This window comes from Bacillus rossius, assembly GCF_032445375.1.
Source record: "Bacillus rossius redtenbacheri isolate Brsri chromosome 9 unlocalized genomic scaffold, Brsri_v3 Brsri_v3_scf9_2, whole genome shotgun sequence".
NCBI lineage: Eukaryota > Metazoa > Arthropoda > Insecta > Phasmatodea > Bacillidae > Bacillus > Bacillus rossius.
In genome coordinates, this window is record NW_026962013.1 from 10,066,455 (window position 1) to 10,079,752 (window position 13,298).

At 41.8% G+C, this 13,298-nt stretch overlaps 2 non-coding genes across 2 annotated transcripts; both read right to left on the reverse strand.

The window, feature by feature from the left end:
• Positions 1-504: 504 nt before the first annotated feature.
• On the reverse strand, positions 505-577 carry Trnaa-agc (transfer RNA alanine (anticodon AGC)). Its single transcript has one exon. It is a non-coding gene; the product is annotated as a tRNA-Ala (tRNA).
• Positions 578-8,055: 7,478 nt separating this feature from the next.
• On the reverse strand, positions 8,056-8,128 carry Trnaa-agc (transfer RNA alanine (anticodon AGC)). The gene has a single exon. It is a non-coding gene; the product is annotated as a tRNA-Ala (tRNA).
• Positions 8,129-13,298: the final 5,170 nt, after the last annotated feature.

Here is a 13,298-nt window from a genome sequence, read left to right on the forward strand (position 1 = left end):
ACTTTAAGTAGTTCCTCACTTATATACTCAACTACTTTCTACCCAAAATAATTACAATTTTTTTTTACATATCTAATATCTTAGTATTGCATGCCACTAGGAAGAAAGTAAGTAAGTAAGTAAGTAAGTAAGTAAGTAAGTCAGTCAGTCAGTCAGTCAGTCAGTCAGTCAGTCAGTCAGTCAGTCAGTCAGTCAGTCAGTCAGTCAGTCAGTCAGTCAGTCAGTCAGTCAGTCAGTCAGTCAGTCAGTCAGTCAGTCAGTCAGTCAGTCAAGACGGTGGTCACGTATGTGGTTAAGAATGCATTTTACCCAAAAGTAGACTTAATGTCTTAGGCCTCAAAGGTATGGATATAAACACTATTTTTTAATGATATATTTAAAGAATTTAATAAAACTTGTGATGTCAAAAGATAATCTTTGAAAAAAAAAACAAAAAAAAAACACGTATTGCAAAATTTAAACGGTGCAAGTCGAGTCCCTGAAAATCGCAGTCGACAAAAATAATGGAGGCGCCGGGTATCGATCCCGGTACCTCTCACATGCTAAGCGAGCGCTCTACCATCTGAGCTACGCCCCCTGGTGCCGTAGTGTCGGGGAAGTGGAGCGTGTTGCTGTTGCGTCGTGACGTGATCCCCCCCCCTCCCCGCGGTAACCGGAGCAGTGGGGACCGGTCCTGTTGCGGAGCCCCCCGGAGGCGGGTGAACCCTGGCGCCCCGCCCCGTCGGCGCACCAGAGTGCGTGGTCCGGCCGCCAGGTAGCGACACTAGCCGAGGTGATACCCTGCAACGAGAAGCCTGAGATGTACATCAAGTCCTGTCCCTGTCCGAACACGCCCGGATATTCACCTTCGGCCAACCTCGGGATTTTTTTTTTATTTTTGCGCAGTAATAAGTCCTAGATACTTAGTAATAGATTTGAATATATATACTGTATAGAAGTCGCCAGCCCAGGTTAAAATTTCTAATACGGTTTTGAGGTAGTTGGTTAATTCACCGCCGCAATCGCCACCATCTCTAGGGCATCGACTTGTGGTGGTCCCTAGCGGACAAGTCTCGAACTCTTCAAACACCCCTTCCCCCTCCTGTTGAACGACGTTGAGCTGCAGTGATGATGGATGAGGGGAGCGGGGAATGACAGCGGGCGACAGTTCTGCGCTCTAACGTGTAAATAACAACTAAGACGATACAGGGCGTTACGGCAGCGCACTGCAGCGGTGAAGTTCCCAAGCTGCTCATCATACGCTCCTGAAAAACGTAGAGTAAATCCTATCCACTCGCGACTTCTATACAGTATATATATTCAAAGGTAATAGTCATCAAAAATATATATTTCTAAAATAATAATAAAAAATCTAAAAAAAAATAAAAAAAAATATTTTTAGTTCTTATTTTAGTTTTATCTTAAGCACTGCACGTCCATCCCTGAGTTGGGTGTTTGCAAATTTCGTAACGAAATGCCTAGTTTGCAAGTCATTTATCTTTTTTCTGTTTTAGTTTCTTAGTTTTTTAGGTGCTGACTGGCGGCGGAGTGAGTGGTCAGTGCAACCACTCACCACCAGGGGCGCTTGCGTCCCTGGTCACTAAATCCAGTACTGGACAACTGGAAAAGCGGACCACGAGTCCAAGTGCCCAACCCCCGCATGGTAAACTCTTTTCTACTCTGTCCAACACTTCATCCAGACCATCCTCTGTCTCCTGTAAATGCCTACACGTAATGCATGCCAATTTGCATCCCGCATGAATGTGCCCAGGGTTTTCCCTGTGTCTATCCAGGTTTTACCTGGGCCCAACCTATCTCTAGTTATAGTCTAGATTTAAGAGTGAGAGGAGTTAGTCATGGCGCCAATCGCTGCCATGGCTGGCCAATCCCCTCCTAGCACATGATGCATGCGACCCTCTCCTTGCATGGCTAATCCCAGCATGACTAGGCGTATAGGCTTCGGCCTGAGACGCACCTAGGTCCCTCCCTAACCCGGACCCCTCCAAAATACACTTAGTTTTAGTTAGGTTAGGAAAAAATAATAAAAAAAAATCGCGCAGGAAAAATTAATTCAAATATTAAAAGTGGTCGGTTATGTTAGTTACATTAAAACACTTTTAAAAAAAACACCATGGACGGTTAGTTAGGTTAGTGTAGCTACATTAAAATAAGCAGAGAAATATAAATATATATAAATAAACCCGAGGTTGTCCGATGGTGAATATTCGGGCGTGTTCAGGCAGGGACAGAACTTGATGGACATCTTAGGCTTCCCCCCCTGCAACGAAGCAACATGCACATTACATTTCTACAGTCTTCTCAGCAGCGAAGCGAGTCCTTTGCACGCGAGAACGAATCCAGAATGATGGTCCTCACCAGGGACGTCGGAACAGGGGGGGGGGGGCAGCAGGGGCGAGTCGCCCCCGTGCTGTTATGCATGGGGGGGGGGGGCGAGAGTAGCATTTCGCCCCCCTCCTTTTCCCAGAATAAATGTTTGGTCCTAGTAGTATTTTTCTCAACCAGTAGTTACAAAAGTTGCATTGGTGATCACATTGATTAGAAAATCATATTTATGATTGTCAATATACTGTAAAATGATTGCAATTTCCTAGATGGTATTTTATTTAAATTGTACTACATCTACTGTCAGAGTAGTATTTAATACATACTAAGTCATCAAATTCTTGGAATGGTATATTTAATATTTTGGTTCGGAAACACATTAAATAGCACAATTTTGCATCTAAAATCACAAATTTTTTCGGGGAAGGGTCCCCGATCCCCCCGCTCTAGGACTGAGGTAAGTGTGATACATCTTTTCGCCCCCCCCCCCCCCCCCCACTCATGAAAACGTTCCGACGTCCCTGGTCCTCACCCAGCACCCAGCCGCAGGACAGACATTTATATACTACTGAGGCAGATAATTGGACACGCCGGATATCGATCCAGGCACCTCTCGCATGCTAAACGAGCACTCTACCATCATGCCTCTTTTTTTTTTTTTTAATTATTTCCTCGTAATTTTTTTTTCATTACCAACCAGCCAGCCATCCGCCTATGACGACCAATCACTGTCAAGTTAATTTTTTTTCCCCCTTCCATTTCAACAATTTGAGTGAAGGTGACAAGGTGACCAATGTACGCCCATGCCTTCCTCGGGACTCGAGGCTACGACCCCTCGGCTCCGTCTGAGTTTACGCCCCCCTGATTGCAATGTATAGTAGTTCTTTGCGCGCGGACTACTTTGACATTGAAAAAGGTAGGCGCGTTGCGATCGTCGACGGATAGTTAAAGGGCACTGTAGCCTAGATCTTTAGAAATAATGTCCGTCTGTTAGTAGAAAACTTGGTAAACATTCTGGTGTCGAGTCTGGCTTCTAAAAACATTTAAGAAATGGTGCATGTAGATATATTTTGTACGCGTTATTCCATTTATTTGTCTCTTCGTTTAGATTGCTGAAACTGGTTATATGTTGCATGTTTTTGGGTAAGAAAATCCAGATTGTTTTAGCGAATTGATATTGCAAACCTTTATCGTTAGAAGACTACGCGCCAGTCGGTGCCTTAGGTGTAGAGGCGATGTGCTGTCTGATGCACGGGCCAGTGTCGTCCTTATGGATCCCTGGCTCCTAGGCTTCAAACAGTTCCAGGTTTAATGAAAATGGGATTATCTGTACTTCGTATTTCGTGCACCAATTGGAGAGCGATCTACCCCTTGTATTGTAAATTTGCGTCACGTTCGGTTTATATATATATATATATATATATATTTGCGTTATGTCCGCACACTGTAAAGTTACATTTCCTGTTTTTTTTTTTTTTTAATAAATGGATACAGACGACTAAAGTCCACTGTCTTAAATACAACATATAAAATATTTTAAAAATTTAAAAATTGTGTTTAATGTCGGCCTTGACCGCATGACCAAACACATTCAGTGTGGTGGGAGTATGAAATTTCACCCTTTACTCTTTAATGTTAAATTAATTTGCGTGTAACAAGTTTCGTACCCGAGTGCAGATTTTTTTTACTAGTACATTCTCACATAAAAACAATCATGCGTAGCGACAGTACGTCCTTCTATTTATTTTTTCCATATGCGTTAGTTTCTCTTTTTTTTTTTTTTCGTAATTAAGTTTGATGGGGGAAAAAAGTAATTTGAAAACAAACACATTTTCCAGATTCAGTCGCAAACCCGGGTAAATCTTTTGATCTGTTTTATTTCGGCCGAATATATATATATTTTTTTTCTCCCATCTCTCTCGTCATAACTGATTTTGTTGTCGGTGGCTGCAGCCTCTCTGCCCCCTCCTCTCGTAGCTTTTTTTCGGCTAACTCGTTACCGGTAACGTCGTTACGGGACGCTGCAGCGACGCCATTTAGCGCGCGCGCAACAAAAACGCGAGGTCGTGGTGGTGGGGGGGGGGGGGGGGGAACTCGGTTAGCCGCGCGCGCGCGCCAAATGAAGTGCGTGTTACGTCTGCGAGGTTGGCACCGGCAGTGCGGGGCAGCGCCGGCAGCGCTAGCAGCGGCGCGTCATCTAATTACAAACTTCGCCCGTGCACCGCGCATGCGCGTGGTCGTGTGTTGCGTGCTCGCTCCCGGGCCGCTCGGATGGAGGGGGGGAGGTCCGCGGCTTCCCTTCCCCCCTTCCAGTCCGTTCGCCACCCTCTTCAACCACTCTGTATAAAGTGATATTTCGCGAATAAAGCGTAATGATAATTTATGGAGTTGGCGCGGGAAACCCCTGTGTGTTGGCGGCGGATGAAGAGCGTGGGGGGGAGAGGGGAGGATGTATCCACTGCGGCGTGATGGTTAACTTTGTGTGCGCGCGCCTCTCGGTATTGTACGCATTCATGTTCCTACTGCACCAACTGCGCAGCGGCCGTGCGCATGTCATCCCCTCCCCCCAACACCACCCCCACTACTCCTACCTCCCTCCCTCCTTTCAACCATCAGTTCACGCACCTCCCGCGACGACGGGGTAGCAGAGAACCAACCAAACACGGCAAGAGCCAAAAATGTTATTTGAAAGTGAAACTTCTTCACAGCCGGTGGGGTGAGTACGAAGCGATGACATCATCACAGCGTAACGAAAAAAAGGTGTTACATTTAGAGGGTAACGAAAAGGGCAACGCTAGATCATGCATCATATTATGCTATCAAATTATTCACAGTTAGAGGCATTATAATGTGTGCAAGTATGCAAGTTTGAAACTGCGCACACGTGCGAGTGTGCTATACAGCAAATAAATATTCGCCATCGAGGATCCCATTTCTAAAGTTTGCGTTTCCCCCCCCCCCCCCCCCCCCGCCCACGCTCTGATGGCATCATCGCTTTTACGTACCCTACCAGCTGTGAAAAAGTTACACTTCAATAATTTTTTTTTTTTTCGTTTTATTTTTCGATATGTATCGATTGACCACGCGTTAATGCTAATGTTACCAGCTCGTTGGGCACTCCGCGCAAACACCGCGACGCCGACTGCCAGCCACACGACGGGGACCCCCCCCCCCCCATCCCCTCCTTCCCATTCCGGAGGCAGGGAAAACTAAAGTGGCGATTATTCCACGTAATGCGCCGGCGTCTGCCTTTTCCTCCCGCAGTTCCGCGAGCACTCGCGTCGCGGCGCTAGCGTCGCCGCGCTGCCGTCACGTGTCGCCGAACGCTTTGACGCTAATTAATTTCGCCTCGCGGAGAAATTCCCCTCCCTCCCTCCCCCCCCCCCCCCCATCCCCTCCCTCCCCCACCACCGCGCGTCACCGGCGGGCCGCCAGCTCCACCTGCCCTCATTATTCAACAACGCGGTTAAGTAAAAGCTCGTCTTCGGAAAGCCATTTGCTTAATTTGCGCGTCTTCTGAGGCGGGAGAAGTTTCCCGAGCGCGCTGAATGAGTTCGTGGGCTTGTTGGCAGGGGGAGGGGAGGTTAACGAGCGTCGTCTTCGACCCTCCAACCCCCCCCCCCCCCTACTCCCCCTCCACAGACGCGAGTCCATCGTCCCGGCGTGAACTTCGCTCCCGCGACAGCCGCGACAGCCGCGACAGCCGCGCTACAAGGGTGTCTGGCTGCCGCGCGCTATAGTCTACTGGGACCCTACCTCGCAGCTAACTCCTTCTAATTACATCAGCGTTCCAGGTCAATGCCTGCAAGTTAGCATTCACGAGTGGGCAAACACTTGCAGCAGTTGTACCACACGCACCTCTCTGAACAGGGGCGCAACAACAGGGGGGGGGAAGGGTATTTTACCCCCCCCCCCTTCTGAAACCTTGAAGTGGGGGCAAACGGGGGCAAAGAAAGTACTGTGTAATCAATTTTTAGATAATAAAACTGCTTAAATAGCACCATTTTCCACCTTGAAATACAAATTTTCCCGGGGGAGGGACCCCCGGACCCCCCACTTCAATAGGGGGGATCGATGATTCTTTATAAATAGGTATATTGCCCCCCCCTTTGGAAATTTAGTTGTTGCGCCCCTGTCTCTGAAGACGGCTAGTCTTTGCGGGGGCCCCGATATCTTGGAGAGTGAGTTGCTTTACCAGGGGAGCCTGTGATAAGGCGGGGGTTATGGGATAGCGTTATGGGATAGAAAGGAGGTTTCAAAGGCCTTCCTCCGTAATATCTGAACAAAACAACTCTTTAAAACAACGTTTTCAAGCCAACTGGAACCTGAATTTCGACGGTGGTTTTGCTAATTTATCTCAGTAATTTTGATATTCTTTCTTGATTAAAAAGCCTACTATATATATATATATATATATATATATATATATATATATATATGTGTGTGTGTGTGTGTGTGTGTGTGTGTGTGTGTGTGTATAAAATAAAAGATAGGAAGTGTAACAATAGAGTAACATTTGAAAGACAGCTACATAAGTGGAACACGCCTGAGTTATTAAATAAAAGTGTTTTTGTTATATTAATAATTTTTTCAATGGGCACTATGCTTATAATTAATAAAAAAGGCTTATATCTCAGAAAATTCAGCTCTAAACAAAAAAAAATGATGAAATTTGTTTTTCCTTTCTGAAAATGTAAATTTGCATCAATGGGAATCTTTTGATGATATTTTGAATTTTGTACGTATGCCCTTTCGGAAATCTTTGTTTATATTTTTTTTTAATATGCTTATATCTTTGAAGTTTGTAAATCTATTAAAATTCCGTTAGAATATTTTGTATTTTATGTATAAATGTTTGTATGCCCGAAAGTTTTTTGGCAGATTTTTTTTTACGCCCTTTTGAATTTTTGTATTATATTTTTCTTTTGTGGTAACTTTATTTCTTGCTGCTAAATTTATAGGTAAATAACACAGATGCACTTTATATTCCCTGAGATTTTAGTGGGACGAACAATTTCTTTATAAAATTTAAAAAAAAAAATACATTATAAAGTATACTTACTCCTAAAAAATTATACAATGATTATACTCCCCCCCCCTCCCCACTCCTTTCCAAGACCCTGTCCGCCTGCAGCGGCTTGAGTGATAATTGTTGATGTAGTGTCTGGTAAATAATGTCCTTCATCCATCTCCATGTACAATAAACTGTTCATTGGAATAGGACCCACATTTAGCCTATGTTAACATATCTGCTCCAAATGATGTCAGGAAAAATCTGTTTGAGTGGCGGTAATGTAGGAACGCAGGAATGTATTGCAAAATATACGCTGTTTCATTTATTTGTATGTACAAGAAAATTATTTGGAATCTTTATTCTAAATAATTTCTTGTATAAACACGTCAACAAAAAAAAAAACATTAGTGTGTTGAACACATGAATTGAACAGAGTGGCCCTCTGCTTCAACCTCATTGATTGTGTTTTTTTTTTCAACATGACTATGACTAGTTACAGAAAAGGTTTAGTTAGTGACGCATGACGTCATCCCCAAGTTCCTCAGATTATGTTACAGTAAAACCTTAATAAAATTTATAGTTGCAGTTGTTCAATTGTGCTAATGTCCAGTAAGTGTGATTTAATGCAATTGATATCATTATAAAACTCTGAAATGAACAGTTAAGTATGTAAAAAAAAAAACAAGCATTTCGACTTTATTTTTATTTTTTAAAAATTCTGGAGGCGCCGGGTATCGATCCCGGTACCTCTCACATGCTAAGCGAGCGCTCTACCATCTGAGCTACGCCCCCTGGTGGTTGTGTTTCGCAATGAACTGTGTTTGTCGCAGATTCGACCAGCACAGCTGCTTTCACCAGCGACGCACGTGTCGGGTCAGCGCCGACTACATACAGGTCGTGCCACGCAGCTTTGCCGCGGGTCCTACATGTACAGCTCGTCAGGACCAACAAGTGGCACCGGCCGTAGCTGGAGGCACGATCGTGTCTCGGAATCGTTCGTTGGCAAAGTTGAACTTCAAGCAAATCCGCTCTGCTTTGACGATCGGACCACAGATGTCTCTACACGCCCCTGGAAGACCCAGTCATCTGCAACGAGGTCCACAGCCTTAAGGGACCCGCCTAGTCAGGGGGGTGTCTGTGTCAGCTTTGAATATATATACTGTATAGAAGTCGCCAGCCCAGGTTAAAATTTCTAATACGGTTTTGAGGTAGTTGGTTAATTCACCGCCGCAATCGCCACCATCTCTAGGGCATCGACTTGTGGTGGTCCCTAGCGGATAAGTGTCGAACTCTTCAAACACCCCTTCCCCCTCCTGTGGAACGACGTTGAGCTGCAGTGAATGATGGATGAGGGGTGCGGGGAATGACAGCGGGCGACAGCGCTGCGCTCTAACGTGTAAATAACAACTAAGACGATACAGGGCATTACGGCAGCGCACTGCAGCGGTGAAGTTCCCAAGCTGCTCATCATACGCTTCTGAAAGACGTAGAGTAAATCCTATCCACTCGCGACTTCTATACAGTATATATATTCAAAGGTGTCAGTGAGGCGGGATGATAAGTGCGACGCTCGCTGGTGCTTCTAGCGCGGTATCGCCTCTCTGGACCGGCGCGCGGTCTTCTCGTCTTGCATAGAGTAACAACGAGATGGGTGTTAACGTTAACATTATATGGCGGAGAAATGAAGATAATGGTGTAATGCAAGTTCCTTTAAGTACTTTCAAGAATCCGTACCGGTTGTTTTATGTCAAAGAAGTACGTACTCTGAAAACACGTCTTTATAAACCATTTTAACAGTTGTAAAAACACAGCTTAAAAAAAATTAGTCCTAAAACAAAACTAATGCGTCTGAGCCCTCGACGGATATAATCATGACTGTACTTGTTTGTCGTGCAGTATTTCTTTTTGCCTGTGACGTCATCGTACCAGTGTTGGCGCGTGCGCTTGCTTGTTACGAATTAGCTTCGTGTGAAGTTATAAATTGGTGTAGCGTGGAAACGAGTTTGGCTAGGAAATTGACTCGGGTGACCACTGAGAAGAGTTTGCGCAGTACTACCTTTGAACATATATACTGTATAGAAGTCGCCAGCCCAGGTTAACATTTATAATACGGTTTGAGGTAGTTGGTTAATTCACCGCCGCAATCGCCACCACCTCTAGGGCATCGACTTGTGGTGGTCCCTAGCTGATGACAAGTGTCGAACTCTTCAAACACCCCTTCCCCCTCCCCTTGAACGACCTTGAGCTGCAGTGAATGATATATGGGGGGTGCGGGAATGACAGCGGGCGACAGTGCTGCGCTCTAACGTGTAAATAACAACCTAAGACGATACAGGGCGTTACGGCAGCGCCCTGCAGCGGTGAAGTTCCCAAGCTGCTCATCATACGCTCTTGAAAAACGTAGAGTAAATCCTATCCACTCGCGACTTTTATACAGTATATATATTCAAAGGTACTACTAGGACTTAAAGTGGGACACTATAAATATTCGCAGGAATACAAGTGAAAATTGGTATTAAATTGGAAATTACAATATAATCGAAGATGTCGTCTTGTAAATATGCACCGGAATTATAGAGAACACAAGTCAGTGGAAAGCTCGCGTCGAAAGGAATAAAAAAAAAACCCTAAAAAGTCCAGTGCCGAGCGAATGCGAGAGCTAAAGCAGCGTCGAAAATGAAATGATAAAACGACGCAAACGATTACGTAGCTGGCCCATCGGGCATACAACGTCTACGTATCATGAAACCATTGTAAAGTATTAAATATTTTGATAATTAAATCACATATTAATAAGAAACACTTGTTATGATTTTATCCCGACGTTTTCTGTTTGTTTGTTGTTTTCTTTGTCAGTCAGAGAACTTGAAAAAAAAATTTTTTCATACAATATCAGTTGTCTATGTTAGATGTCGTTTCCAAGAACCTAAGCAGGACGAGTGACGACATTCAATATACAAAATAGTGTGTCACAATCATTAATATACCCACATTAATATACGTGCCGATCATGCCAAAGAGCCACTGGAATAATCGCTCGGGCACTTGTGTGTTATGCCGTTTCAACCGCGGAAGAATCTCAATTTGTTTCTATTTTATGATGTGTAACTACGGAGCTAGGCGGTGCGGTGACGGCCTCCGTAGCACACTGCGGGGGCTCTGGGTTTGAATCCCGGGTAAGACATGGATATAATGTGTGTTGTCTCAATACACCAACAATCACAACTACAATTTCACAATGACTCGGGGTGACATAAAAAAAATACAACATTAAGGGGGTGAGATGATTGGCACACTGGTGACTGTTAAAACTTGCCAGTGTACCACCCATCTTTAAAAAAAAAAAATCTAAAAAGTGGCAAAACACTGGATTCACATTTGATTTCACCCAGGTTCGAATTAACTTACAACCAGGCCGTTTTGATTTATTTTTTCCATGGTTTCCCTTGATTAATCCAGACGAGTGACGACTTGGTCTGTTACCAAAGATCCTGGTTCGCGTTTTATTGTATTTTTATTTAAAATAACTTGTGAAGCATCTTTGTGCAACTTGTTTACCAGCACACAAAATGGCCTAATGGATGCAATAACCTAATTTCCTATGTTTTAAGGATGTCCATGTTCTGAAAAGTCAGGGAACTTGAAATTTTTCAGAAAAAGTTAGGGAATTTACTTGAAGACCTTGAAAAAGTCATTGAATTTCCGCAGTGATAGTAATTTGAGGGGGAAATGTCACGCTCCAATCTGCCCTCATACATACTATTTTTAGATTGTGTTTCAGTGAGATAATTAGGCCAGCTATGGGGATGATGGATGCTGGAATTTCTTTACTTCTTTCAGAAAGTTGCAAAATAGGTATTTTATTTTGTTAAAAATAGGCAGGAAAGCTTGAATTTTTGGTCAGGGAAAAATTCGAGGTAATTTCATGACAGATGTGTGTGGACTCCTGGAGTTGAATTTCTCCGTATATAATGACGCAATGTACACACAAAGTAAATAAATAGTGTGTGTGCTTGGTTGGAGATCAGGGGTAGAAGGAGATACTAATCAACACTTTTCAAATTTTGACGTATATACTTTTATTCATCTTTATGCAAATCAACGTAAACATTAAATCGTGGTGATCTTAATATTACTAATCATGCAGTTTGATTTTCATAATTTTATTTAAATGTTTACACAATATAGTGAACTTAAATACGCTTCTAAACATTCAATATCTTACAGACGTAATCGCTGGATTCTACAACAAAGTTAAGTCAATGTTAAAAATATCACATTGTGCTCACAAACATCTCCTAATAATAATAATAATAATAATGTTCACTAAAAATTTTTCTTCTGTAGCTTTTGCAAATACATCTAGCTATATAGAGTCGATAATAAATAACATAAGTAGCTGTCAAGGTGGATGGCACTCTACTTTACAGCTGAAAGTTTTGTGCCGTCTTCATGTTGGCTATAAATATGCTAGCCCTTCCTCATTACCTCCACTTGTTTGGATTACTAGCTTCAAATGGCAACTCCCCCACAAGGTAACAACTATTATTATTGTCTGCAGTGGTCAGCGTTAGCCGATATATGATAACTTATGTACACGTAATGACTATTCTGTAAAGCAATACGAGTATAGTATATGTAATAATGAAGTACATGCGAAGGTAACACAGAGGAGAAAAATCTAGTATTTTTTAAATCGCATATTCGTTAAAAATGGTATGTTCACCGAGAAGTATCAGGAACTATTTATACTTATTTATCTCCCATTTTTGTGCCATTCATAAGTGCCATATACTGTGTAAGGATGGGTTGTATATTTTATGTAAGCTACATTTAATCGGTAACAACAATATTACAGTACATAAAAATATTAAAAACCATGATATTTATGTAGTTATAAATGGTGTCGTTACGAGCTCCAGTTATGCCTTGCAGATATTCTGAACACTTTTAAATAGTTTTAGAGTTTTTTTAAGTTAAAACACGTTAGAATAATAAACTAATATTCATATAATGTTGTCCGTTGGAAAGTATTAAATACAGTCCATGATGAAATTTGAATTTGTGTAAGTAGTTGAAATGAATGACATAGCCTAGTAGTTGAATTCAAAATGTTCGTTTTACCTGGAACGCATAATATTTCACATTCACATTATGTGCTAACGTAAAATAAATTACTTTCCTCAAACTGAGTAAGAATTAACACCATTACATACTTTTTTCAAATAGGTACATTACGTAATAGTTTTATTACAGCCATTGAAATTAATGAACTTCACATGTTGAAAACTTTAAGTAGCATAATTCTAATCTAACATGTAATCATACTCTCTTATATTATTGCCAAAGTATTTTTTGTTCATTCATTAACAACTTTTCTGAGTGTGTTTCGCTATGTCTGTCTTTTTTGGTTACATGGAGGTAAAATCTAATAAATTATCAAGTAAAACAATACACAAATTTGAAGCAGTTAGTCTCATCAGAAAAAAGTTATACTTTATATATGTCAGTGTTCTATAGTTAGTCATGAATTTATATTTAGCTTTTTTTCAACATGACCAACCACTGGAAACGTATTTATTACATACATATATAAGCATGCGAAGGAAATAAACATACTTACACATTTGTATTTTGAGGCAGCGATATATTCTCAATTTCATTATTTAGCATGAATACTTTAAACGTTAAAAAAATCCGAACCCATAAAACAAAAACAGAAGTCTTCTTTTTTTGCATTTATTTGTTTTTATTTATGTTTCTGAGCCTGTAAATGTAATATATAAACAAAAGCATTTAAATCAATGTTTAGCTTAGTATGTATAATTAATTGTATTATAAAATATAATCATGTGCATTTGAATTATTTAATTAAAACAAATAAATATTTTGCATATTTAAATAAAACGTTCAACTTGTGTGAATAATAATGAGTTATTTTTAATGTACTGTACAGCAAAAT